The following is a 27923-nucleotide window of genomic DNA, read 5'->3' as shown; positions in this document are numbered from 1 at the left end:
AAAGCACATCTCTTTAGTGTGTACTTGTCTCAATCCAGAGCACTAAGTGTCATTTCCCTCTGCTGCTTCATTCCTCTGCTATAAGCATGAGTCACTATGGACGAGTTTTCCTGACAGCAAGAGAAAAATAGTGACAGGGGAGGGCACAATCTGATTGATACCCTCAGCTCTGTGCCTTTGTGCTGTATGAAGAGGGTGGTGTCCCTTCCCTCCAATCAGCTCTCCTCACTGTTGTAACTTCAGCTTTCAGAGTTGAGAGATCCTGTGTAAATTCTGCATTTTGAATGGATGTGGGGGAAAGAAGGCTGTAGGTACAGCCTTTGTAGGAGGTACAGGTACAGCCTTTGTAGGAGGATTTATTTCAACTCTGTATCACCTGAGGCCAGTCACTTCACTGGGTATATGTAAAGGTTTACAGCCACTTTAAGTATTTCTGGAGGTAGAGGGGACAGCCAGCTAGTTTTTGGCTGCTTTTACAGAGTCACAGTCCTTGTAGCAATATCTAGCATCTAACCTCCCAAAGCACTCCTGAAGCTCTAGGCAAAAAGGTCCTACTCACATGTCCAAAGATAGCTCCCCAACCAACTTGTGACACTCTTCAGTGAAAGGGGTCCTTCTGCCTTCAAGCTTCCTAAGGTAGTGTCCACCAGCAGAAGTCATATGCTGATGCCTAACAGCAACAGATCTTTAGTAGCACAGGCTGCCTCCCAAAGGCAGAGGCCCCAGGAGAAAAGAGCTCTGAACAGACCTTTCCAAACATTTATCTTCTCCCTAGCCACTTCTGGGCTCCCATTCCAAGACATTTGCTAGGGTCTGATAAATACTCATAGCCCAAAGGTTGATCCTCCTATTTTTGGAAGATTCTTCCAGAGGCAGGTGTGATGAAAATGTAAGCGTAGGATAGTTTTGCCTTAACAAGATGTGGTGTGATCTGTAGAAGTAGTGTAATTGTCATGCACATATGTTCTTTCATGAGCATTTGAAAAGGACAGAGACAGCTTTTTCTTGGGTCGAAGTGACACCTAGATGCCAATAAAAGTTTCCATTAGAGTAAAACAGATTGCCACCATCCTGAGGCTTCAAAGAAGACTGCTAGTCATTTTGGCTACATTGATCCGCAGGGGGCATTCGCAAGGCTCCGGACAGTCTGTAAACTTTGATTAATACCAACAGATCTAAGGAACCTAGTTTATCTCTCAAAAAAGCTAAAATATTAGCGTTGGAGAGATGAAAATAATTCCTTTTGATCGTACACCTGATGGGTTACATGTATATGTAACTGTATGTCTAGCAGGTGTGGAATCCTAGAGAACCACACAAAAGCGTTATATGGCGCCTGATTGCAGCAGGCAGGCAGTGATTGGTACTGTTGCGATCGGACTGATGGTATCAGAAATCCATTCCATGACCCAGCAATCAGTGCCGTTCTGGGCCAATTTGACTCTGGTCATTTCAGAACACAAAACATTTGTGGGCTGAGACAGGAACACCCCCCAGGGTTGATTGGCCAAGGGCTAAAGTCCAGCCCACATCCATATTTCAATTGGGTAGCCTGAGATATGGACATTGTTCTTCCATGAAGCCAGTTCGAAACTGGTGAATTCCACATGTTCCAGTATGCTTCTACAAGACGATAGACTTTGGTAAAGTTTATTTCTGTTTTTATCCCTTTTTAATTTTCATAGCAAATTGCCAAATTGTGTGTCTTTCTGCATTTTTTTGTATCTTTTTTTTTGTAAATCCTTTTTCTTTGTATATCTTTGATGCACTGCCCACTTTCGGGATATTAAATGATAAAATTAATAAGTGACTTCTGTGTACTAAGCTAGGACTCATATCTCTGGAGAGGTTGTTGTATTTTAGTGCTCGGTCTAGTTATGTGCCAATCGGTATGCAATTGCACTGTGTGTTGGCAGATTGCATGCAGATTGTAAGCCAACAGATCTTCCAGACATAGATCTGTGTGTGTGGTGGCTCAGCAAACCAGTCTGCGGACAAACTGTTGGGTGGTGGCGGGCTATCATTTACTGTGTGTGGGTGTGGGGACAGTGGGAAGAGTGATTAACGCCGGGGTTCAGGCTTGCAGGATAGCTGGAGGAACCCTAGAAGTGTATAGTAATTGCTAGACTGCTCCCCAACCCTTAGAGTGCACCAGCTTGTATGTAAGATTTGTATCTGCCTGTGTGTGGTCAGCTAGCTGGATTGGAGTGGAGTCTCCCTCTAGTGGTGGCCAAAGGTAGTGTAGGCTGTGAAAGTATCATGGACGTCTTACATGCTCAGTATAAGTTTCCCCTTATTCCATTAGTTCCTCATACCCCGGTCATGGAACGCACGTCACGGTTAGTTAGTCGCCGTGGGCGTGCAAATTCGTGACAACAGGCAGGAGCAATCAACAACCAGGCTTTGGGATAGACCTGACTTGGCCTGAAAAATAAGTTGCTGCTCAACTATGTATAGCAGAGCCAAAAACGAAATGTATCCAGCCCTAGGGCAGGGCGCTACATGTATAGAAGCGCATTTGGTACAAAAAACTCCTTTGCCTAGACAATTTGCTGCCAAGCACTAAGGATACCCTGCACCAAGCCAACTATCCCCCACATTTTTAGGCACCTCCAGGATTTACTATAGTCCTGACCTATAATATTTCCTGGCTGGGAAGAATAGCTGCAATGAAGAAGATGTCACCATGCCCTAAATTTCTGTATTTTGCACGTCTTGCGCATCTATTTTTCCATTAATGAGCTCTACAGAACTAGATCTACTGCTTCATCTGGTTCAAAATGGGACAGAGTAACACAATCAATACTGTTTTGTACCAAGCCTTACAGGGGCCATCGTTTTCTTCCTATTTCAAATAGATAGGACACATCTCACGCCATGATGTTCCCCCATGGTTATCCATAGACTATTACTTCAGCAGCCTGGTGACCACTGATAATTTTTTATGGCTACCACCTCAATGGCATTCCCATGTTTACAAAGCCATCATAGACTATTCTTTGATGATGTGGAACGGCATTATCTCATGTCATGTCTTATCTCACGCCACTCCCCTCTATTGACCACCATATAAAAAAAAAAAAAAAAAAAAATGTAAAAAATTTGCCCCAGGATTTACAGATCGCACAAAATTTCTTAATTTGATCAGATGCCATCTAAATCAATTTCTAAACTACAGTACAGACCCTTCTGGGAATAAACAGTTAGCATCCCTCCAAAAAGTCAACCATCTACCACCTGAACAGAGCTTACGTTACTTTTAGGAAACATTATCTGGATTCTCTGAAACATTATACCATAAATGCTACCAAGAAAACTCCATTCCAAATCTCCCTGTGCCTGTGATCCCCACACTCCTGGGGTAATCCCTTTCTTGTACTGCCAACATTTACAGATTGTTCACACTTCCCTAGACCAGGGTTTCTCAACTCCAGTCCTCAAGGCGCCCAAACAGGTCATGTTTTCAGGCTCTCCATTATTTTGTACAGGTGATTTGATCAGTTTCACTGCCTTAGTAATTACCAACAGCTGTTTCATCTGAGGGCAATCCTGAAAACATGACCTGTTGGGTCGCCTTGAGGGCTGGAGTTGAGAAACACTGCCCTAGACCACATTTCTCAGTCAGTCAATCTTCCATAGAGATTTCTTGATACCATAAAATGATTTCTCTCTGGTGACCCCCTGTTGTGCTGAGCGGGCACCACCACATTCTACCCTCCCTCCAGCCTTTTACTTCCCTTGCCACTTCTCTCCACCTTTAAAAACCTCACAATCACTTCCGTAATCAGTCGCCATGTTTCTTACCATTGTTTGTATATCATTAGATCCTGGCCAGCGCTAGCCCAATTTAATCTACTTCCCATTTTGAGTCCATACTGTTAAGCTGTCCTACCATTGAGTGCTTTTGATTACGATTCTCATTGTATCCTTTCACCCTGCAACCTGAATATACAGACTCAATGGAAACCATGTCGAGCTGGATCTAAAGGATATATTGATCTCCTATCCTATTGGTAACTATGCTCATGTGTTGAAATTATAGGATTTTGATTGTAACCCTATTAAGATCTACTGTATACAAATTTATGAAACGAAAAACCACCCACTGCCACTTTAAAATGTGACTTCCCAACGACTCCAAATAGTTTCTTTAAATAATAAAATTTTACTCAAAATGTCCCAATTTATCCAGAAATGTTGTGAAAATAAATTCTCTATTGCACTCATCCCTTTCCTCAATGAACTCTATATTCTATAAAATCAAACTGCTTGAATTTTTATGTAGAGCATGTGGAAGAATTGGAAATTATGGTATAAAAAGATAAGAACCTGCATTTTGTGAAACTTGCCAGATAGCACAAAACACACACAAAGAACAAAAAGTAGTTGAAATGAAAAATAATGGTTTTGGAGCAATTTATTGTTTGCATTTCTAGGTTAAACGGTTTTCCTTTTTATTAAACTATTTGTAAAAAAAATGATTTGCATTCATGATACATGTACCAAAGAGCACTATAGAATTTCTATACTGAGTGCCAAAGCAGAAGTTGCCTGCTGCCTGGACTGTGTCTCTCTGGTTGAAATTCCATACTTCCCATCTAAACACAGCAGGCAGGGAGGGGAAGAATTTCTGCTCCGACTCATCCTATTGTGCAACTGAGTTTCAGCTACTGAGCTCTGTAAGCAATATGCTTTTTTTTCCTGCAGAGAATCAAACAGCCAGCCTGATTAAAATGGTTAAACTGAGCCTCTTGGCTGGAAAAATAACTATGAAAAGAATTCTATGCAATTCTTTACTTTTACCTGACCAACAAAAAAAAAAAAAAAATTCCTTTTGAAGTGGAATTGAACTAAAAAAAACCCCTTAGAGGGTTATGTTTATGGCAGTCTCTTCTGTGATAAATGCTTCTCCCTGCCCGTCAGCAGCAATGTACATTTACGGTACCCTTTGTGCTATGATAATGTGATGCCCATGCACAGGAGTGACGTTATTGCAGCCCAGCCTTTCAAGCGGCAAAGAGACTGAATCTGGAAGAAAGACTGGGAGAGAATTCAAGCGCATGTGACCAGTGGGAGAGCTGACAGCGCAACGCTGGATGGCTTTGTATGATGGGTAAGTCTGCCATAATGTGCTATTATGGAGAAACTGTTATCAATGATTATTTCCTCATAAGGTGCCAACTCCTCTCCGACGAGACACTGTCATTGTACACGGACCATATCTTATTATGGCATCGGTACATTAACGATGCGTTTGTTGTGTGGGATGGACCTATAGACACACTGGAACAATGCCTAGCAAGAACGAACAAGAATGAATTCAACCTCAATTTTACGATGTCCCATGATAAAGGACCGCATTGCATTTTTGGATGTGGAAATTTGTAGAGGGGAGGATGACACCCTCTGCAGTAGCCTATACAGGAAGCTTACAGCAGGAAATACCATCCTGCATGCCTCAAGTTTCCATCCCAAGGCATTGGTAGGTTCCATATCAGTCAGTATTTAAGAACTAGACAAAATTGCTCCAATGACAATATGTACAAAATTGAGGGGAACAAACTTCGTGACAGGCTCCTGCAGAGGGGTTATTCCCATGCCTCCTTAAAAAAAAAAAAAAAAAAAAAAAAAAAAAGAAAGGAGCATACACACGGGCCGCCTCAAAAACAAGACAAAAACTGCTTTATTCACAGAAACCCAAAAATGAAAACGAATCCCATAAGAATTATTATTAAATATACAAATCAATAAGATCAAATTAAAACAATTGTAGGGAAATTTTTGAGGAAAGCATACAGGCCTATTAGAAGTATGCAGGTATGCAAGCCTGATTGCCTCTTGGTCCGATATACCAAGTTGGTCCATGCTGGCAAGTTTCCGAAGATAAAATTTCTAATTTTGGATCGTATACATCCCAGCTCCAGGGGGGGGACCTGGAACAAAGTCCTCCTCCAGATGGAGCTTCAATGGATACACAACCTTAGAGCTACTCTACCCCCAGGACTCAATGAGGCTGTATGCTTTAAACCCTTTCTAGAGGGTTTCTCTTCAGGAGGGATGGAAAAATGGGGGATATAGGGTATCCAACTAGTTTGATTATTGGCCAATCATGTTATTATTATACACGATTTATATAGCGCCAACAGTTTACGCAGCGCTTTACAATGTAGAGGGGGGACAGCACAATTACAGTACAGTTCAATACAGAAGGGACAGGAGGGCCCGGCTCGTAGAGCTTACATTCCAAAGGGAGGGGGTGGTGGTACAAAAGGTAAATCGATGCAGGGAATGATTTGATGGGGGGCGGTGGCTTGATGGGTGGATGTTACTGACTGCATCTGTCTAGACAGTTCAATTTATTATATATCTTGTTGTTGATGTTGCCCTTGTGAGAATTTGACAATCAGTCTCTGAGGAATGTCTTAATGGTTTGCTCATTGTGAACTAATACTGTTAAAAATTGCATTCTCTGTATAATGTATCTCAGGTCTTCCTGTCCATGTTTTACAATTGGTCTTATTTGTACTGTGCTAAAAGCCCTGCAGGGGCGTACTAAAGGTTTTTCTATATGCCAATATATGCGATTATGTAAGTCAATGTCTTATTCCCCAGTGGCTCCCCTTTGGGGTACGACAGCCGATCACCTGGCACGGTAAGCTGTCCAGGCTTCCGCCCATGGCAGCTTTGAGGCTCTGACGATCCAGCAACAAGTTGTTGGCTCATCTGGCCTCCATATTGCCACTCCAGTGGACAGCTTTGGACCGCTGGGGAAGCTTTCCGTGCCTGCGGTATGTGTGCACAGGACGTCACTTCGACGCGCTGACGCAACTTCCGCACATGCTCGTTCAGAACGGTGTTATGCGCACACAACTTGGGAGGCCAGTCAGGATGGCTTCCGTATTTCCCGGCCACACTCAGCCGTTTGCCCAATCAGGTGGCAACCGGTGATTGGGAAGGGAGGCATATTTAGGTGCACACTGGAGATGAGTTTGGCAACTATCCTGCGGAGATGCTGGATGGAAGGACGTGCTTACATGCTCAACTTATTATACCAAGGTAAAAGCACAGATTCTGTGAGGTGGTGTTTTCTGTTTGGTGGTCTGGGGCTGGTCCCTTCTGGTGGGACAGACCTGGCTGCGCTGTGGGCTGGGTGTTTGCGGGGATGCCTGGTGCGCATGCTCCCTATTCATTAATGATAATGAGTATGGGGGGGGGGGGTGGGAGCCCAGTCCACACAATTATTTAGGCCAATTGTATGAAGGGGCCAAACAAGTTGATGCTATAAAAATTCATTTTTAACAATAGTGGTATTACACTAAGCACACTATCCATGGGGATATATGGGGTTAGTTCCCCTGAATATCTACTATAATGCCACTAACATCCTAAGCCCTTACACGGAATACATTGGTCTAACGTGCTATTTTGCACATTATGGCATAAAGCTCCTGGGGGCACATTTATTATTTATAAAAAAATTTCGGAGTTTATTCCACTTTAAGTCATTGCAACTTGTTGGTCCTCTTATCTCACTAGAAGGCTACCATGCAGAATTTATTGGTTGGTAGCCAGAAAATCTGATCTAGGTTGCCAGGGCTGGCAGCTCAAGATAAAAAAAAAAAAAAAAAATGCATGGGCACACTGGGGCATTTTTCCTTACTCCAAATACTCTGGTCCCGTCATTCTGACATACACACCATTACTTGTTGCAGCTTTGAATGATCGGCCCCCTTCAAAAGTACAGATTTCAATTCCACATAAAACTGCCACTGTATATTTGTTGGTGATCTAGAAATACCAGTGTTTATATGCGGTTACCTCATTGCCGCAAGGTAAGAGGCCACTTCCCCCCAGGGTGCGTTTTGTGCACGAAAAGGAGATCCATTTTTTCCCCTAGCACCTTATTTCACTACTTGTACATTGGAATGCTCTTTCATAGAAAGAAGATATATTCCCATTGAACTATATCACAGTCCTATTGTATTTTATACACCATTGATTTGTTTGGACTTTTTTCCTTTGCAGTCGACACATTTTTGTGTATGCTGCACACCGTTTGTATTTTGCACAAGAAGTTTGATATTGCCGATTTTGCACATTTTTTGCTTACTTGCACAGTCTATTTAGTTTTTGGATAAAATAAATACACACACACACACACTAATTTATATATATATATATATATATATATATATATATATATATATATATATATATATATATATATATCTATATCTATATATATCTATATAGATATCTATATAGATAGATATCTATATAGATAGATATATATATATATATATCTATAGATAGATAGATAGATAGATAGATAGATAGATAGATAGAGATAGAGAGAGAGAGATAGAGAGATAGAGAGAGAGAGAGATAGAGAGATAGATATCCTATTTTAGTGTTGCTATTAATTTACTTCTGCACGTTGCACTTTGGCATTATCACCTAATATTGTGTCATGTCACATCGCACGTACTATAGAAGTTTTATTACAGTAGTCCTATATCTCTGTATTTTGGATCTTTAGGTTTATTGATAGGATATCATCCATTTATTTTACTTACATTTGTACTACTACCTTTATCAGCATATTGTGTTATATTACATTGCACGCATGGTTTTATAGAAGCTTCATTACAGTAGCCCCTACATCTCTGTATTTTGGAGTTTTATGCTTATTGATACCATCTATTTTATCTTCATTTGTACTACTACCTTTAGCAGCACATTTTTTCTACTCTCTCTGGAACAGTGCAGCACCAACCCCTATCCTTGATCTAGAAATCTAAAAGCTACACAATTCACCTGCTGCACAGATGTAAAATTGAGGCAATTCTGAATGTTTCTAAAATGACATCATTAGCCTGAACGCTAATTAACACTGTGACCACAAAAAACAAAACATTGTTAGGAATTAGTTGTTTATCGTGATATTCCATGCAGGATTTACACAGATATGATAAAAATACAACACAGCCTTTGATCTGTCTCATGTCTAAAAGATGTTGTAATCCAAATAAACAGCAGAAAACCCCATAAAACAAACAGATTCTTAAGAATAAGTGGACGACTCTGGATGCAAATCAAAGTAAAAATTGTGATCACAGAAAGTGACGCATCAATTTAATTTTGTGATTCTAATTTTTTTTTAGAGGGCTCATCAGATGAAGATCAGAAATACAAGACTCATTATGTTTGTTTTTTTTAAACTAGATAAAGCTGATATATTAAAGTAATAAAGTGTGTTCATTTTTCAAAGGATTGTTTGTGATTATGGTGAAACACTTTGAATATCTAATCATGTGCTGGCAAAAATCCATTTTATTTTCAAATTTACTTCAATTAGGTATCCAATGTGAACACAGTTTCATCCAAATTGCAAATATTCACTTTGCTAGGTGAAATGCCCCTACTCCTTTAGTAAATGGCTTTCCACTGAACCCCCGACTTCTGCAATATGTTGATTTTCCTCTAATACAGAGAGCTAACCCACCTCAATTATAGGTGTGCGCACAGGGTGTGCTGGGTGTGCCTGGGCACACCCTAATCACCCCATGCACATTAGCATTATCACTTTGTGTGCCAGCAGGAAGATGGGAATGATCTCTATCTTACCGGCTCTGCCATAAGAGAAGTACTTGCGTACTTCTTTCACTGTGTCGGCAGGGAGACGGATCTCCCTGTCTGCGCCATATATATGTAGGGACACATGTGTGCTTGAGCTTTAGCGTGCACACCCTAATACAATAGGCTGTGCTCACCTATGACCTCAATAGAGCTTTCCCTTTTATTTATGAACATAAAATTCCTACAGCTATTTAGTTTGCCCATTGGGTTTTGTGCTCTCCTCTTCTTTAGCTAAAACCAGTATATTTCTACTCTTTAAGGGGGTCTTTATGCAAACCAGACAAGCTCCCTTTTTTCTTTCACCCCCCTTAAATCTGAACTGGTTTGGGGTTATATCCTAGAATAGGTTATGCAATTCTTAACCACTTACGGACCGCTGCAAGCTCTGCGAGTAGGATCGCTGGTCCCGATGTCCAGAGGGATACCCACGATCGTCTCACGGAGAGGAAGAACGGGGAGATGCTAATGTAAAACAAGCATCTCCCCGTTCTGCCTAGTGACACTCTCACTGATCACAGCTCCCTGTGATCGGGAGCTGTGATCAGTGATGTGTCACACATAGCCACGCCCCCCCAACAGTTAGAATCACTCCTTAAGACACACTTAACCCCTTCACTGCCCCCTAGTGGTTAACCCCTTCACTGCCAGTTACATTTACACAGTAATCAAAGCATTTTTAATAGCACTGATCGCTGTATAAATGTGAATGGTCCCAAAATCACGCCAAAAGTGTCCATTCTGTCCGCCATAATTTCGTAGTCACGATAATAAAATCACTGATCGTCGCCATTACTAGTAAAACAACAAAAAAAACAAAAAACAAAATTAATAAAAATGCCATAAAACTATCCCCTATTTTGTAGACGCTATAACTTTTGCGCAAACCAAACGCTTATTGCGATTTTTTTTTACCAAAAATATGTAGAAGAATAAGTATCGGCCTAAACTGAGGGAAAAAAATGTTTTTTTTAATATATTTTGGGGGGATATTTATTATAGCAAAAAGTAAAAAAATAATGCGTTTTTTTTCAAAATTGTCGCTCTATTTTTGTTTATAGAGCAAAAAATAAAAACCGCAGAGGTGATCAAATACCACCAAAAGAAAGCTCTATTTGTGGGAACAAAAGGACGTCAATTTTGTTTTGGAGCCACGTCGCACGACCGCGCAATTGTCAGTTAAAGCGACGCAGTGCCGAATCGCAAAAAGTGCTCTGGTCTTTGGCCAGCAAAATGGTTCGGGGCTTAAGTGGTTTAAAGTGGCAGTAAACCTTGCTTGGCCATTTTTACCTACAGGTAAGCCTATAACAGTGATGGCGAACCTTGGCACCCCAGATGTTTTGGAACTACATTTCCCATGATGCTCATGCACTCTGAAGTGTAGAGGAGCATCATGGGAAACGTAGTTCCAAAACATCTGGGGTGCCAAGGTTCGCCATCACTGGCCTAAAATAAGGCTTACCTGTAGGTAAAAATGAATATCTCCTAAACGTACACCGTTTAGAAGATATTCACCCTGGATGCAGCCAGTAACATCACCGACGCATGTGTGCTGAAGGTCCAGAATACCTTGCTGGACCTTCAGTGCTTCATGCAGGAAGCATGTGTGGGAGTGACATCATCATGGCTCGGACCAATCACATAGCCAGAGCACGTGAACTGGGAAGAAGAACCGGGGAAGATGTCAGCCCTCTCAGCGGTGACAGTACAGCGCTGGAGGGCATCGTTCCAAGGTGAGTATTTCATAATGTGCTAGTATGCGATGTATACTAGCACGTTATGCCATTACCTTGCAGGCTTTTTTTTTTTTTTTTTTTTTAAGACAACAGCTGCGGTTTACAACCACTTTAAACATAATATCCTCACGTCCTGCATGTACACTGTAGCTGTCGCTATGATCTGATCACGTAATTGAACTAGGTAAATATACAGATCATTACTTTCACAGGGTAGATAGAATAGGCTTAAAATGGGGGTGGGAGAAGATTTAAGTATAGTTCGTGTTCGACAACTTCCACTTATACATTTTTAATATTAAATGTAATAAACAAATCAGTTAATATATAGTAAAATATTGAATAAAAACCATATATGGTGTCCCCTTTGAGGATTTTTTCTACCCTCTGCAAATCTCAGATGAGGAGGTTTGCCTAGTATTGAGACCTTGTCACACTACATTATAAAATCACCACCCTTAAACACATATAGAGACTTAAAATGTGTTATAATTTTGTTATATAATTAAAAATGTTAAAACCTATTTTTTTACATCTCCGATATGTTCAGTTGTAATAAAGTTATTTTAAATGCCAAATTAGACTGACCATAAGAGGACGAATCTCATGTAATGCAACTTTGTTAATGTCCTTTTTACTTAAAATTTAGAATCTGAAAACATTTAAAACAATAAAACAGGCGGCTATAGCTACATTATTTGCTGCAGAAATCCCAAAACACGCTACTTCCCAAGAAAGGATGTAGTTAAAGCTTTAATTTGATTGATGTCTCTAACTTGCAAAAATTAAAGAAAAAGCTAATTGAGCCTGAAAAATATCCAGCAGATCGTGGAAAAAAAAAAAAAAAGAAGAAACAAAGAAAACAAAAACACACACTATTTTTTATATCTATCTATATCTCTATATCTCTCTATCTCTCTATCTCTCTATCTCACATTTGTGAGGTCAGGCACGGATGTTGGATGAAAAGGCCTGGCTTGCAGTCTCAGCTGTAATTCATCCCAAAAAGTGTTATATTGGGCTGAGGTCAGGACTCTATCCCGGTTAGTCGTGTTCCTCCACCCCAAACATACTCATTCATGTCTTTATGGACCTTGCTTTGTACACTGGTGCTCAGTCATGTTGGAACAGGAAGGGGCCATCCCCAAACTGTTCCCACAAAGTTGGGAGCATGAAATTGTCCAAAATGTCTTGGTATGCTGATGCCTTAAGAGTTCCCTTCACTGGAACTAAGGGGAAAAGCCCAACCCCTGAAAAACAATCCCACACCATAATCCCCCCTCCACCAAATGATTTGGACCAGTACACAAAGCAAGGTCCATAAAGACATTCTGGAAGAATGGTCAAACATTCCCATAGACACACTCCTAAACCTTGTGGACAGCCTTCCCAGAAGAGTTGAAGCTGCAAAGGGTGGGCCAACTCAATATTGAACCCTACAGACTGGGATGCCAGTAAAGTTCATGTGTGTGTAAAGGCAGGCGTCCCAATACTTTTTACAATATAGTATAATATATATATATATATATATATATATATATATATATATATATATATATATATATATATATATATACACACATACACACACACACACACACTAGATCCTTTTTTTTCCTCTTTTTAACAGAAATGTGTTATAGGCAACGTGTAAAAGGTAGTTACGAAATTTTGTGAAGATAAAATTATAGTAATTGCTCAGAATACTGCACGTTTCCGTGTAAATTCATTAAGGTTTTATCAGTATGATCAGATGCCACTGTATAAGAATGATCAGCCTGCGGTACCTTAATTCTTGGGGTAACTCAAGCTGAATAATTATTTTAGGGAGCAAATCAGTATTTCTGTTCTGCCCCACCTGCTAAGGAATCTCACTCCTCCGGCTGAAGCCATTGTAATATAAAACATAATAAAAACAGCAAGAGTACAAACACATCATAAAACCACGTGCAACTGATATCTAATTATTTTGAAACACAGATTTTTGCTTAGAAAAAGTTTTAAGCACCTAAAGTGGTTGTTGAATTTAAAAACAAATACTTCAGATCATTCTGGTCAACATAAATTCGGGACATCTTGGGTGTTTAAAAAAAAATAAAAAAAATAGGAGGAAGAGGTGACCACTATTTTAAGGTTTCAAACCTCAAACGATACAAATAATATGAAGAAATTATGCAAATAATTAAGCAACTACTGACAAATGCAACAAAAATGCACATTCCAAACAGTAATCATAATTAATACATTTACATTAACTTTAAAACAAACTAGTAGAATCAATTGGATAGAATAAATAAGCAACTAACCTAGAATACTCATTTAGAAATTAACTTAAAAACACACAGATGAAATATCCTTACAATAAATAATATCCCTTTTCAAATTGTGGAAATAACTTTTTTTTTTTTTATAAAAAAAAGGCATTTTTAAGGGGTTAAGTAGATTTGAGCTAATACCTGTACGGTGATGGGTCTTGTTATGTGGACTCGGACTGCCGTTGTCCTGAGATTTCCAGGGAGCTTTGCTGGCCAGCAGCAGCAGGCGCTATGTAAGAAGGAGACCTCAGCTGTGTTATTATTACACAATTCTGCTGGCTGTCCTCTGTCTCTGCTTTGATAGGCTGCCAGCACCAGCCAACAAGACTACATTGCACTGCAGTTAACTATTTGTGTATAGAGTGTCATTGTTGCATGCAATATTATCCAATAACCATTTTTTTTTAGATTAGTAAAAACACACACACACACACACACACACACACACACACACACACACACACACATATACCTATACAAACACATACTCTGATCTGCCATAACATTAAGAGCACTGCCCGGTAAAGTGAATAACATTGATTATCTTGTTACAATGGCATCTGAGAGTCGGGCGGGATATATTAGGAGCAGCAAGTAAACATGTTGTCCCTGGTTTACAACCACTTTAACCTACAGGTAAACCTAGATTAAGGCTTACCGGTAGGTGCTTGAAATATCTCCCAGACCTGCACAGTCTAGGAGATATTTGCAAATCGCCGTAGGGCAATTTCTTCTGCGCATGCGCTGGAGTTAGAAAGGGCACACTGTGCCGTTTCTAGCTCGGGTCATGCCGTTAAAGGTGGCTCCCGCACGCACGTGCATGTGATGCCACGCGACTCCGGCCAGTCACAGAGCCGGAGTTCACGGCCCCGGAAGGAAGAGGGGTGAAGAATGGACGCTCGCTACTAGCAAGGAAGACTGGGACATTGCGGGCTTCTCCTGCAGGTGTCACATAATGGGCTACTAGTAGCCCATTATGCTTTACCTTTGCAGGGAAACAAAGAGGAAGTAAAACCCACCAGGGTTTACTTCCTCTTTAAAAGCAGAAAAAAAAAATGGGTACTGCAGTTGGTTGTCAGGGTGCCCATGCTGACCCATGGCCACGGCCAAATGCACCTACAATGGGCATCAGAACTAGACAGTGGAAGAAGGTGGTCTGGTCTCACGAATCACATTTTCGTTTACATGATGTAGATGGCTGGGTGCAGTGGCGGAACTACCGCCATAGTGACACACGCGGCCGCTATGGGGCTCGCAGCTGTTAGGGGCCCGGACCCGGTGAGGACAGGCACAGGCGGCTCCGTGGGTGACAGCGGGCAGCTTTGCGGGCGAGAGTGGGCGGCTCCACTCCGAGGGCTGTCAGGCGGTGCGTCAGCTGGGCGGCTCGGCTCGTGTGTGAGCGGGCTGGCCAATCAGGGAGCTGGCAGCCGGGGGTGCATAGAGATGACATCTCTCACCGCCCGGCGCCCTCCCTGCATCCCTGCAGTGCAGTTCCCCCCTCACTGTGCAGGCAGCCTCGGGAAGCAGAGAGATGACCTTATCTCTCTGCTGCCTGACTCTGGGACACAGCATGAAAGTGACACAGCAAGTGACAATCCGTAATGTGTGACAGGTGAAGTGGCAAGTGACAATCCGGGACGTGGCAGCAAGTGACGATCTGTAATGTGTGGCAAGTGACAATCCGGGATGTGGCAAGTGACAATCCGTAATGTGTGGCAGGTTACGTGGCAAGTGACTATCCGTAATGTGTGGCAGGTGACGTGGCAAGTGACTATCCGTAATGTGTGGCAAGTGACAATCTGTAACATGTGGCAGGCAACGTGGCAAGTGACAATCCGTAATGTGTGGCAAGTGACAATCCGGAAAGTGGCAAGTGACAATCCATAATGTGTGGCAGGTGACGTGGCAAGTGACAATCTAATGTGTGGCAAGTGACAATCTGGGACGTGGCAAGTGACAGTCAGTAATGTGTGGCAGGTGATGTGGCAAGTGACAATCCGGGACGTGGCAAGTGGACAATCGGCAACATGTGGCAGGTGACATTCTGCAACGTGTGACAAGTGACAATCTGCATCTGGTGGCAGGCGACGTGGCAAGTGGACAATCCGCAACGTGTGGCGGGTGATGTGGCAAGTGACATTCCGTGACAAGTTGCATCTGGTGGCAGGCGACGGTGGCAAGTGACACGCTCAGGGCTCCCACTGATTCTGCATTATGGTGAGTTGAACGATTTCATTTTATATAACAGAACAGAAATTGGTTAGAAGGCTGAAGGTCAGCAATGTGTGTCCTTTAGGGGCTGCATACAGTATACTGCATACTTTGTTGTTCAAAATTAATATAAGCTGTTGCCTGGGTACTGTGCCACATGGGTACGGTAATCTGTTTAATGGCATTAGTTGTTTTTTTTGTGGAGGGGGCGGTTTGCAGGGGGGGGCGGTTTGCAGGGGGGGGGGGCCCATACAACATTTTGCTATGGGGCCCTGTGATTTCTAGTTACGCCCCTGGCTGGATGTCTGTGCTTTACTTACCTGGGGAGGAGATGACACCAGGATGCAGTATGGGAAGAAGGCAAGCCAGCAGAGGCGGTGTGATGCTTTGGGCAATGTTCTGCTGGGAAACCTTAGGGCCGGTCATTCATGTGAATGGTACCTTGACATGTACCACCTACCTAAAACATTGTTGGTGACCAAATACCCCTCCCCCCTTCATGGAAATGGTATTCTTTGATGGCAGTGGCCTTTTTCATCAGGAGAATGGGCCCTGCTGCACTGCAAAAATGGTTCAAGAATGGTTTGAGGAAATCAAGAGTGAGTTTGAGGTGTTGACTTGACCTCCAAAATTCTCCAGATCTCAATGCAAATCAGGCATATGTGGAATGTGCTGGAAAAAAATAAATTGGGACTTATACTCGCCGGTAAAAAAAAAAAAACGGTATTGGTGTAATAATGACATATAATCACACACATAGGTTGGACTTGATGGATTTGTGTCTTTTTCTACCTCACCTACTATGTAACCTTACTGGAGGCCCCACCTTGCAACTTACAGGACCTAAAGAAATATCTACTAGTGCATGACCATCTTAAAAGTGACACTAAAGGATATGCGTCTCCAAAAAAATAGTCCATACACATACACTACATAATGGCTTTTAATCAAATTGTTCCTCTGCTTCCATTTAATGTCCTCAGTGATCTCCCAAACCTCAAATTTTTCCCTTCACTGCCTTTTGCCAAGCAGTGGCATGTTCGGTGTGGTCATGTGCACTGCATAGCCCATCTCGGGAGCAAGCAAGGTGACTACTTTCCTACATACAGTGAGACCATGGAGATTGAACAAAGCCACCCTCTAACAGAAAGTCAGATGATTACAGCAGAAAAAAAAAAAAAAAAAAACAGAGAAGAAGGCAGCTGAGAGGAATATAAGGGACTTTTTTGAGTTTAAAATACAAACATAAACAGAATTTTTTTTTTTTTTAAGCAGAATATAGTTTCACTTTAAAGTGTTAATCTTGTAAACACTACCAAAGGCGTAGATGCCAGGAATAAATCAATCCAATATATTTTGCCCCCAAATAAAGTTTTCTACTTTATCCATTTCCCTTTAAAAAGTGCACAGATGAACTGCCCATACAGGGCAAAGCAACGGGTTAGTTTTGATGCTGGCCAGCTACTTATATTTACCCTCCTTTCCATCCCGCAGTGCTCCATTTTTGTTTTTTTTTTGTTTTTTTTAGGAAAACAGCTTTAACTATATGAATAAAAGCTGACCTTTGAAAGCACCCCATCAGTGGTAAATAGTTCGTCTCAACCCTCTTACTGGCACTTTGCCTGGACAGCTTGGTCTGTTAAAGAAAATGGAAAATAACTTACTAGCCAGATCACTATAAAGGAAAACAAAAGCCTAAAAAAATAAAAATAAAACAAATGCAGCCACCAAATTTAAGGATTGGTGAATTTTCTAGTGTATGTAAACCCCAACAATGAACTTGTCATTTGCTTTGGTCTGTTAAATATACCAATGAGAGCATTTTTCACAGGAAAATAGGAGTGAAGTGCATTTCTGCAGATGAGCGGGAATATTTCTGTATTTGCAAAGTCTTTAAAAAGATCAAGGGAGATGCACTGCAAAAAAAAAAAAAAAAAAAAAAGTTGCACTGAAATATACTTGCACTGATTAATCAATACTACTTGCAGCCTGCAGGTGGTGCACATGAGGCAACTCTTCACAAAATAGGTTGAGCCATTTTACAACTTTGCTGTGAACAGCCTAGACCATTTAGTATTCAGCTACTTATTGCTGTTCTCAGTACATACCAACACAAGCAAACACAGGAGGGACACAATCTGCACCCTCTGATAGCTCACACAGTGTCATTTTAATTTTTATTCAGAGTGAGAACGTTAAAAAAAAAAAAAAAAAAAAAAAAAAAAAAAAGGAGGACACTGATGTGGAGTTTTCTTGTTAGGAAGCCCAGCATGCTCTGCAAACCTTTAGCATTTCTTAGCAAGGTCACAGCTCTCCAGTAAAAGTATAAATTGCAATCTCAGTTAGGCTGTAATCTCAGGGATGTTACTGGTCTCTAGTGAATGGATAGGCTTCATTCTCAGGGATGTCACTAATCTCCAGTAAATGGATAGGCTACATTCTAGATGATGTCACAAGTCTCCAGTGAATGGATAGGCTACAATATTAGTGATGTCAGTGGTTTCTAGTGAATGGTTAGGCTACATTCTTAGTGATGTTACTGGTCTCTAGTGTTGGGATAGGCTACCTTCTCATTGGTGGCACCAGTCTCCAGTGAATGGATAGAGTTACCTTACAAGTGAGATCACCCATCTCCAGTGAATGGATAGGCTACTTTCTCAGTGATGTCACTGGTCTCCAGTGATTGGATGGGCTGCATTCCCAGTGATTTCTAGTGAATGGATAGGCTTCATTCTCAGTGAGTTCATTGGTCACTTGAAGAGGAGTTTATTCTAGTTTATATAGCATTCACGTTACCGAATACAGTATTTTTAGAACTCCCGGGTGATCAGAACAATTTCTTAAGTTACAAAACAATAAAACTTGCTGATTCAGAGCCAGTGTTCCTGGAACTGGTTTATAAGAGTCAGAGTTATAGCTATAAGTTTTTAGAGGCATCCGAAATCCCTCTGTGCACATCAGCTCTTACTTCATGGTCTGCTGAATAAATGATGCAAATCAATTACTAAGCAAAGTACAAACAGATATAAAAAAAAAAAAAAAAAAAAAAAAAAAAAAAAATCGATCTGGGGGAGGTCTGTTGGAGACACTCATTTCGGCAAAGAATCTTTCACGTCCAGATCAATGAAAAAGTGCCTGGATTTACCCAAACTTTATAAACTGACATATACAGTGTTTTGTCATGTTACAACCAAAAATGTAAATGTATTTTATGTGATAGACCAACACAAAGTGGCACATAATTGTGAAGTGGAAGGAAAATGATAAATGGTTTTCAAACTTGTTTACAAATATGTGAAAAGTGTGGCGTGCATTTGTATTCAGCCCCCTTTACTCTGGTACCCCTAACTAAAATCTAGAGGAACCAATTGCCTTCAGAAGTCACCTAATTAGTAAATAAATAGAGTCCACCTGTGTGTAATTTAATCTCAGTATAAATACAGCTGTTCTATGAAGCCCTCAGAGGTTTGTTAGAGAACCTTAAAGTAATTTCTGATAAACCAGGCACATAGTAGAAATGTTCATAGAGGATGTACAGGTGTGAAAGCTGAACTTGGTAAAGAGACAAACTATATTGCTAAAAGTATTGGGACGCCTGACTTAACACCCACATAACCTTATTGGCATCCCAGTCTTAGTCCGTAGGGTTCAATATTGAGTTGGTCCACCCTTTGCCACTAAAACAGCTCCAACTCTTCTGGGAAGGCTGTCCACAAGGTTTAGGAGTGTGTCTATGGGAATGTTTCACCATTCTTCCAGAAGCGCATTTGTGAGGCCAGACACATATGTTGGATGAGAAGGCCTGGCTCCCAGTCTCTGCTCTAATTTATTCAAAAGGTGTTCTATTGGGTTGCGGTCTGGACTCTGCAGTCCAGTGAAGTTCCTCCACCCCAAACCCACTCATTCACACTTTACTGCCAAAAGTATTGGGCCACCCCTCCAAATCATTTGGTGGAGGGGGGATTATGGTGTGGGGTTGTTCTTCAGGGGTTGGGTTTGGCCCCTTAGTTCCAGTGACGAGAACTCTTAATGCGTCAGCATACCAAGACATTTTGGACAATTTCATGCTCCCAACTTTGTGGGAACAGTTTGGGGATGGCCCCTTCCTGTTCCTACGTGACTGCGCACCAGTGCACAAAGCAAGGTCCATAAAGACATGGATGAGAGAGTTTGGGGTGGAGGAACTTGTCTGGCCTGCACAGAGTCCTGAGAGAACACTTTTGGGATGAATTAGAGTGGAGTCTGCGAGCCAGGCCTTCTCATCCACATCAGCACCTGACCTCACAAATGTGCTTCCTGGAAGAATGGTTAAATATTCCTATAGACACACTTCTAAACCTTGTGGACAGCCTTCCCAGAAGAGTTACATAGTAGGTGAGGTCGAAAAAAGACACAAGTCCAACCTATGTGTGTGATTATATGTCAGTGTTACATTGTATGTTGCGGTCATTCAGGTGCTTATCTAATAGTTTTTTGAAGCTATCGATGCTCCCCGCTGAGACCACCGCCTGTAGAAGAGAATTCCACATCCTTACCGCTCTTACAGTAAAGAACCCTCTAAGGTTAAACCTCTTTTCTACTAATTTTAATGAGTGGCCACGAGTCTTGTTAAACTCCCTTCCGCGAAAAAGTTTTATCCCTATTGTGGGGTCACCAGTACAGTATTTGTACATTGAAATCATATCCCCTCTCAAGCGTCTCTTCTCCAGAGAGAATAAGTTCAGTGTTCACAACCTTTCCTCATAACTAATATCCTCCAGACCCTTTATTAGCTTTGTTGCCCTTCTTTGTACTCGCTCCATTTCTAGTACATCCTTCCTGAGGACTGGTGCCCAGAACTGGACAGCATACTCCAGGTGTGGCCGGACCAGAGTCTTGTAGAGTGGGAGAATTAAAAGTTGAAGCTGTTATAGCTGCAAAGGGTGGGCCAATTCAATATTGAACCCTACAGACTAAGACTGGGATGCCATTAAAGGTTCATGTGCGTGTAAAGGCAGGTGTATCCATACTTTTGGCGATATAGTTTGACATGGGCAAATTTGCATGGATTGCAGGGATGCTAATGATTTTTTTTTTAAATTATTTGATCTCGGTACACTTTAAAACTGATCATACACCTTACAATTGTATTTTACACTCTCAATCCAAGCTGCTTAACATTTACCAACCATGTTCTAGGATGCCGACCCAAACAATTTAAAATGTATTTCCATTTAAAAACGTCCTTGTGCTACATAAATTACTGACAGATCTAAATAAGATTGTACAATTAGACTAACATGTTGACAGTTTAAATGAAAAAAAATTTGAATTTTGTATAAATGAGTGCAGAACCCATAGGAAATCCAGTCTTTGGCTTCAACTGTTTTGTGGCTCGGCAAATCCCAAAAGACATTTCCTGTTGCCCATAGCAAAAAAAAAAAAAAAATATTCTAAGCAAAGTGGATTTCCTATACTAAAAAGGGAATGCATAGAGATAAAAAAAAAAAAAAAATGCAATAAAATAAATAGAACAACAATTTTTTATTTTAAATATTTGAATTTCTGTGTAGTTGGGTATATATCCAATGTATCACAAATAGTTCAGGTTTACAACTTGCAAGCATCAGGTGTTGCATTTGCGGTCGTTTGTCTCCACTTACTATTTTTCCATTAATATCCTGTCTAATCTCTGGATATTCAGTTCACAGATGAATTGATATTGCTGTGTTTTTCCCTGTAAATGGCGAATATAGCCATATTATTCCCATCTTTGTTAAAGTGAACCTTTCAGCATGAATACATTTTTGACATGTCCCAATCTGCACCATCTTTTATCATTATAAAGCCATTCTCCAATTCCAGTTCACATTTAAAACGCTTAAAACAGATCAGGACCCTCTTTCTTGTAAGCCAAAGCAACAAAAACAATAAGGCCTCATGCACACAGGACGTTTAAAAAAAAAAAAAAAATCACCAGCGCTGCTGTCAGGAAAAACACGCTTTTAGCTGCGTTTTTGACTAGCGTTTATGTGCTTTTGTTGGCTTTAGCGTTTACAGTAAAAACACTCCCTATAAATATAAAAATGCCCAAAAACGCAAAAAACAGCTAAAAAGCTTGTTACAGCGTTTTTACACTTCAACAACCTCTGCTCCTGGATGCACAGGCTGTCGTTCTTTCTACTGCCCCTAAACACTTATGCCTCCAAACGCCTCTGAAGGTTTATGTGTGCATGGACACATAGGCCAACATAAACATAGGACAAAAAAAAAAAAAAAGTCAGACGCCCCTAACAGCAGCTGTAAAAACATCCTGTGTGCATGAGCCCTAAATGTTATACAGGCCTACAATATTCATAACACAAAGAAGGAGTCCATATATATATATATATATATATATATATATATTTTATATATATATATTTATATATATATATATATATATATATATATATATATATATATATATATATATATATATATATATATATATATATATATATATATATATATATATATATATATATATATATATATATATATATATATATATATATATATATATATATTAGGAAGGGGACCTGTCAAAAATGGGAGGAAGCATACGAGCGGAAGTTCCACTTTTGGGTGGAACTCCGCTTTAAGAACTTTTTTTTTTTTTTTTAACACAGGTAATGTTTATTAAAATAGAAAATACAGTACACTTGAGAAATCAGATTAATTATCTTATACAAAAATATCCGTAGAACCAGATTCACAGTGGTACATATTGAGGTCTGATAACCATGCATTATAGGAACATGAGTCGTCTATGCAACTTTCCCCCAATCTATTTACCTAGATAACATTCTTATTCCCAAATGATTTTCACAAACACCTTAGTAGACTGTAGACTTTTTAAGTTATGCACCCCTTTTCGTCTAGAACTACCCTTTTCCAGCAGGGACTCTCCGCCATCAAGAGAAATGGGAAAAAGGGAAGAGGTGCCACTTAGGGCAGGTATCCTAAAGTGCAGGAGGGCAAGCTACCCCCACATTCCTGCAGATTCAGTATTCCCAAACCCCCTTATATGGTGAGGTGTCTCGCTTCAACCCAGGCCGCCCAGATCTTGTCGAACTTTTGAGGACAATTTCTTCCCATATAAGTAAGTTTATATAGTGGCAATACCGCATTAACCTGGGCCCTCCATGCCCCCACCGTGGGAGGATCTCCTAACTTCCAGCGCATTAATATCTCTCTCCTGGCATAATATGCTGTGTAAAACACAAACAATTTTGTATATTTTGCTGTGGCCAAATTGTCAGTAATGCCCAGGAGAAAGATAAGCGGATCCACCACCAGATGTAATCCCGCCACTCCGTTAACCTCCGCCACCACTGTGGTCCAATAATTCTGCACTATAGGGCATGACCAAACCACATGAAAAAAGGTCCCCACCGACTGTCTGCATTTAGGGCAAGTATCATCCAATCCCGGGTATATAGAGGAAAGTCTGTGCGGAGTGTAGTACACCCTGTGTAAAAACTTTAGCTGGATGAATCTATCTCTGGCCGAGATCATAAATGGTATGCACTGCTGCAGTCCCTCTGACCAATCCTCTTCAGTCAGAGTCGGGATATCTGAATGCCATTTGTTAAATAGTGTAAGTGTTCCAGAGGCAGCTTTGCAGGTAAGCCTAAGATATATAGAGGACAGCGTACGATCTATGTCTTTAGCTATCAGCAGGGACTCAACCGAGTGAATCACTAGTTCGACCCCCCCTGGAAATTGCGCCCGGGCCGCATGCCTGAGCTGCAAAAACCGGAAGAACATCCATGGGGGGAGGCCGAACTTCTCCTTTAGCTCTACAAACGAGAGAAGCTGCCCCTCCTTGAAAATATCCCGTAATGTCCGGACACCGTATCTGGCCCAGACCTGAGGATCCGGGACAGATTGGAAATGCGGCATTGTTGGGTTGCCCCACAGCGGAGTATATGGAGAAACAGCCCGTCTGTCATTAAAGTAGTGAGATACCTGCTGCCATACCTTAATTGTCGTTTTCATATGTGGTGTGATTTGGGGACTGTACCTCGGACCTCTATAGACCAGATTACTGAGCTCAGAGTATGAGCCAAGAATCGCTGCCTCTAGATTTACCGCTGGGTTGGTATTATCCTGAGTAAACCACCACCTTACCAAGACCAACACCGCCGCCCAGTAATATTTTTTAAAATTTGGGAGGGAGAGGCCACCCTCTGAAAGCGATAGCTGTAGTGTTTGTTTAGCAACTCTGGGTGTTGTCCCCGCCCAAAGGAAAGAGGTAATAGCTTGGTCTAGCTTTACAAAAAACGAGTTAGGGATAGGAATTGGAGTGTGGCGAAAAACATATAAAAATTTAGGAAGGAAGGACATTTTGATAAGATTTACTCTCCCGACCGGGGTCAGTGGCAACGTTTTCCAGATCAAACAATGCTGGATAAACTGTTGAAGAATAGGGTATACGTTGTCTATTAGATACTGTTTCGGATCCGTCTGTATGTTAATACCTAAATATTTGAATTTCGTCACTCTTTTAAGAGGGAGGGGTGGGCCAGCCGGCGGCGGAGCATCTGTCAGGGGGAACAGGAGAGATTTCTCCCAGTTCACCCTGACCCCAGAGAACCTTCCAAATCTGTCTGTCTATGATATTCAGAGCGGCTTTTAATAATTGTTGGGCGTCACATAGGTACAGCAGCATATCATCTGCGTAGAGTGATACTTTTTCTATCAGGGGAGGGAATGAAATACCCCCCATCTCCGTAGATGCTCTGAGTAGTATCGCCAGCGGCTCGATCGCCAAAGCAAAGAGGGCCGGTGAGAGCGGGCAGCCCTGCCTGGTGCCTCGGTGGAGGGGAATAGAGGAAGATAGGATGCCATTTGTACGAATTCTGGCTGTTGGGCCCGAATAGAGTAGTCGTAACCACTTTACAAAGTTAGGTCCTATCCCAAACTTTTGTAGTACTAGCCATAAGTATTCCCACTCCACCGAGTCAAAGGCTTTTTCGGCGTCCAGGGAGGCCACAACGCTGCCCCCCCCCCTTCAGCCGCCGGTCTCATTAGTACAGTAAATAGTCTCCGTAGATTAATGTCTGTACCCTTGCCCGGCATGAAGCCTGTTTGGTCTCCATGAACTAGTGACAAGATAACTGCATTGAGTCTGGTAGCCAGAACCTTTGCAAGGATCTTCGCATCCACATTAAGGAGCGAGATGGGTCTGTACGAAGAGCATAATTCGGGATCCTTGCCAGGCTTGGGAATGACCACAATTACAGCTCTTGACATGGAAGGGGGCAGAGAAGCAGATTCAAAGGAAGCGGAGAGGACCTCCAGCAGCCTGACAGCAAGGGTCTCGGCGTGGGCCTTATAGAATTCAACAGGGAATCCATCATCCCCTGGGGTTTTTCCCACTTGAAGGGATCCTATAGCACTTTGGAGCTCTTTAAGAGTTATTGGAGCGTCCAGACGCTGGCGAGCTGTTTCCGACAGGGAGGGCAATTCAATGGCCCCAACATATGTTTGAAGATCAGCGACTGAATATCCCACCCTGGACGTATATAGGTCCCTGTAATACATCGCAAAACAGGTATTAATATCTCGTGGGTCCGACAATAACCGCCCCGAAGCATCTTTAATGTTGGCCACATTAGTTGAGACCGCTTGCTCCTTAGATAGCCACGCTAATAGACGCCCAGTCCGCTCCCCCTGCTCAAATATGCGCTGCGCTTGATGTAGTAATAATTTTTTTGTGGCCGATGTTCGGAGGAGCACAACCTCTCTCATAGCACACTGTAGGTCTTTTCTATGGGCCTCATCCCCGCTAACCGTATACTGAGCCTCTAAATCTGTAGCCCTCTGTTCAGCCTGCAGCAGAGCCGCCCTAGTCTGACGTCTGGTAAAATCTATGGCCTTCTGATAATGTTCTTTAGCATGGTATTTGAACATCTCCCAGCTAGTTGCGGGTGTCGTAGCAGGCGGGTTATCAGTCCAGAACTCCCGCACTGCCACCTCCGCATCCGCAGCTACACGTTCATCCAATACCCAAAACCGGGACAAGCGCCACAGACAGTCAGTGGGGGCAGGGGCCATCCTCAAACGGAGCAGGACCGGAGAGTGGTCCGATATACCCCTAGGCAAGTGGGAGACCTCCTGCACCATTGCCAAGACGGCACTTGTGGCGAGCACCAGGTCAATGCGGGACATGGCCCTATAGGAAGCAGACTGGCAGGTATATGAATAGGGGGTTTTTCCACCGCCAGACATCTGTAAGACCAAAAGTAGTGGCCCATCTGGACAGCGGGGACTCTGTGGTCGCGTCCGACACCAGCTTGTCCACATGCGGACACGGAGGCATATTAAAATCCCCCGCTAACAGTACCTTATCTGTGGGGTAACCTGCTATACTCTTCATAATTTTGTGAAGTACCAGCAGCGATGCCGGAGGGGGTAAATACAATCCCACTATCACCATGGGCACATTTGCAACAACTGCATGTAGTATTACATATCTGCCCTCGGGGTCCAGGTGCAGGTCCAACAGTGTAAATGATAAGTTCTTATGTATTAAGACGCTTACCCCCCTAGCATATGTGGAGAAGGTGGCATTGTAATAATGTCCTACCCACGGTTTTTTAAGACCAAGGACCCGACCCCCAGTGAGGTGGGTCTCTTGCAAGATACAGATATCTGGACGGTGCATCTTAAGAAAGTTAAAAACTAGGGATCTCTTGATGCGAGAGTTCATCCCCCGAACATTCCAAGAGATTAATGTAATAGGAGCCATGGGATTTTGAGATAATTTGAGGCAGACTGAAGGGGAAGTGCACCCGGGCCCCGAGGGAAACAGATCCACCCCCTACCCCACAACGCATTTGAGATCAACCTTTTAATTAATATCCATCGTCCTAAACCATTGTATCTATACATCATACATTCCTGTGTATAACTATCATAACAGTTCCCCTCTAAACTTAATCCCCTCCCCCCACACCCCCCAAACCAAAGTGTGCTTGTTCCCAATAACTGGTTATGATCATTGACCAATCAGGGTCATGAACTTAGAGGACGCGTGGTAGAAATCCACCACTCAAAAGGTATATCAGTCTCAATCTGAAGGAGGTGCCGCCATCAAGCGGGAGTCCAGAGATTTCACCTGGCCGAAGCCAGGGGCACAAACTTAAAAATTGCGTTCCCGTCCTCTCCCCCCCTCCCCCATCCCCTCCCCCCCAAAAAGAGAAAAAGAAAACCTGTTTCAGAGAAAATTAAAATACAGGGAAGTTCCGTTTTCTCCTAGACCAAAAATAAGTCTCAGATCAAAAAATAGAAATTGCAAAAGGAAAGTTAGGTTGGTCGAGCTAATCAAGTTCGTTGCGTTCCCTGGCTCAGGTGCCAGGCATGACCAACATTGAACCAAGCCGTTAACAAGGATCAGGACCGTTTGTTCAGTAGTTCTCTCCCTTTATATGCCCTAGGCAGTGGAGGAGTTATACCTCTCTATCAGAGCAACAGTTACCTTGGGGAGAGAAGTATGGCACATTAGACCCGCTATTTAGCAAAGGTCTCTAGATCCACAGAGGTACAGAAAAAAGGGTCCTCATAAAACAAGAAAAATAAGGGAAAAAAGTAGGGAGTCACTGATACTTGTCTCCAACAGAGATGATGTCTATCTATCTGAATAACTAGCAGGTGACACGGTAAGTAATTGAAAGCGATCTAGCGAACATCCCCCTGCTCTTCCTCAGACAGTAAATCTTGTATGCTTTGGCTGGTTGGCATAGAGAAAAGCTATTGTCAGGAGGATTTTACTCATCTGACAAGGTTTCCTAGGTCAAGGCTGCCACAATAAACAGGTACCTGATGTCAAAGCAGGTGGTTCTTCTAGCGGTGGGCCAAGGTGTTCAGCCATTGCAGGGCCTCGTTGGGGGAAGTGAAGAACCTGACGCTTTCACCATCCTGGACACGAAGTCGGGCGGGGAATAGCATGCTATATCGCATTCCCTTGGTTCTGAGAGCCTGCTTCACCGCGTCGAAC

At 42.1% G+C, this 27923-nt stretch overlaps 1 protein-coding gene across 2 annotated transcripts in view; it reads right to left on the bottom strand.

Annotated features, from left to right (window-relative positions):
• P2RY6 (pyrimidinergic receptor P2Y6) overlaps nt 1–27923 on the bottom strand; it is a 146775-nt gene that overhangs the window by 67812 nt on the left and 51040 nt on the right. Inside the window, exon 1 of one of the 2 annotated variants that reach the window (XM_073612916.1) lies at nt 13829–13967. The exons of the other annotated variant lie outside the window; for it this stretch is intronic. The gene's annotated coding sequence lies outside the window, so the exon portion shown is untranslated. Of the gene's footprint in view, nt 1–13828; nt 13968–27923 lie in introns of those variants that run through there. 2 annotated transcript variants of the gene reach the window in all.

Source organism: Aquarana catesbeiana, linkage group LG02 (genome assembly GCF_042186555.1).
Source record: "Aquarana catesbeiana isolate 2022-GZ linkage group LG02, ASM4218655v1, whole genome shotgun sequence".
Classification (NCBI taxonomy): domain Eukaryota; kingdom Metazoa; phylum Chordata; class Amphibia; order Anura; family Ranidae; genus Aquarana; species Aquarana catesbeiana.
Note: the sequence above shows the minus strand (reverse complement) of the source record. Positions and strands in the feature narration are given on the sequence as shown.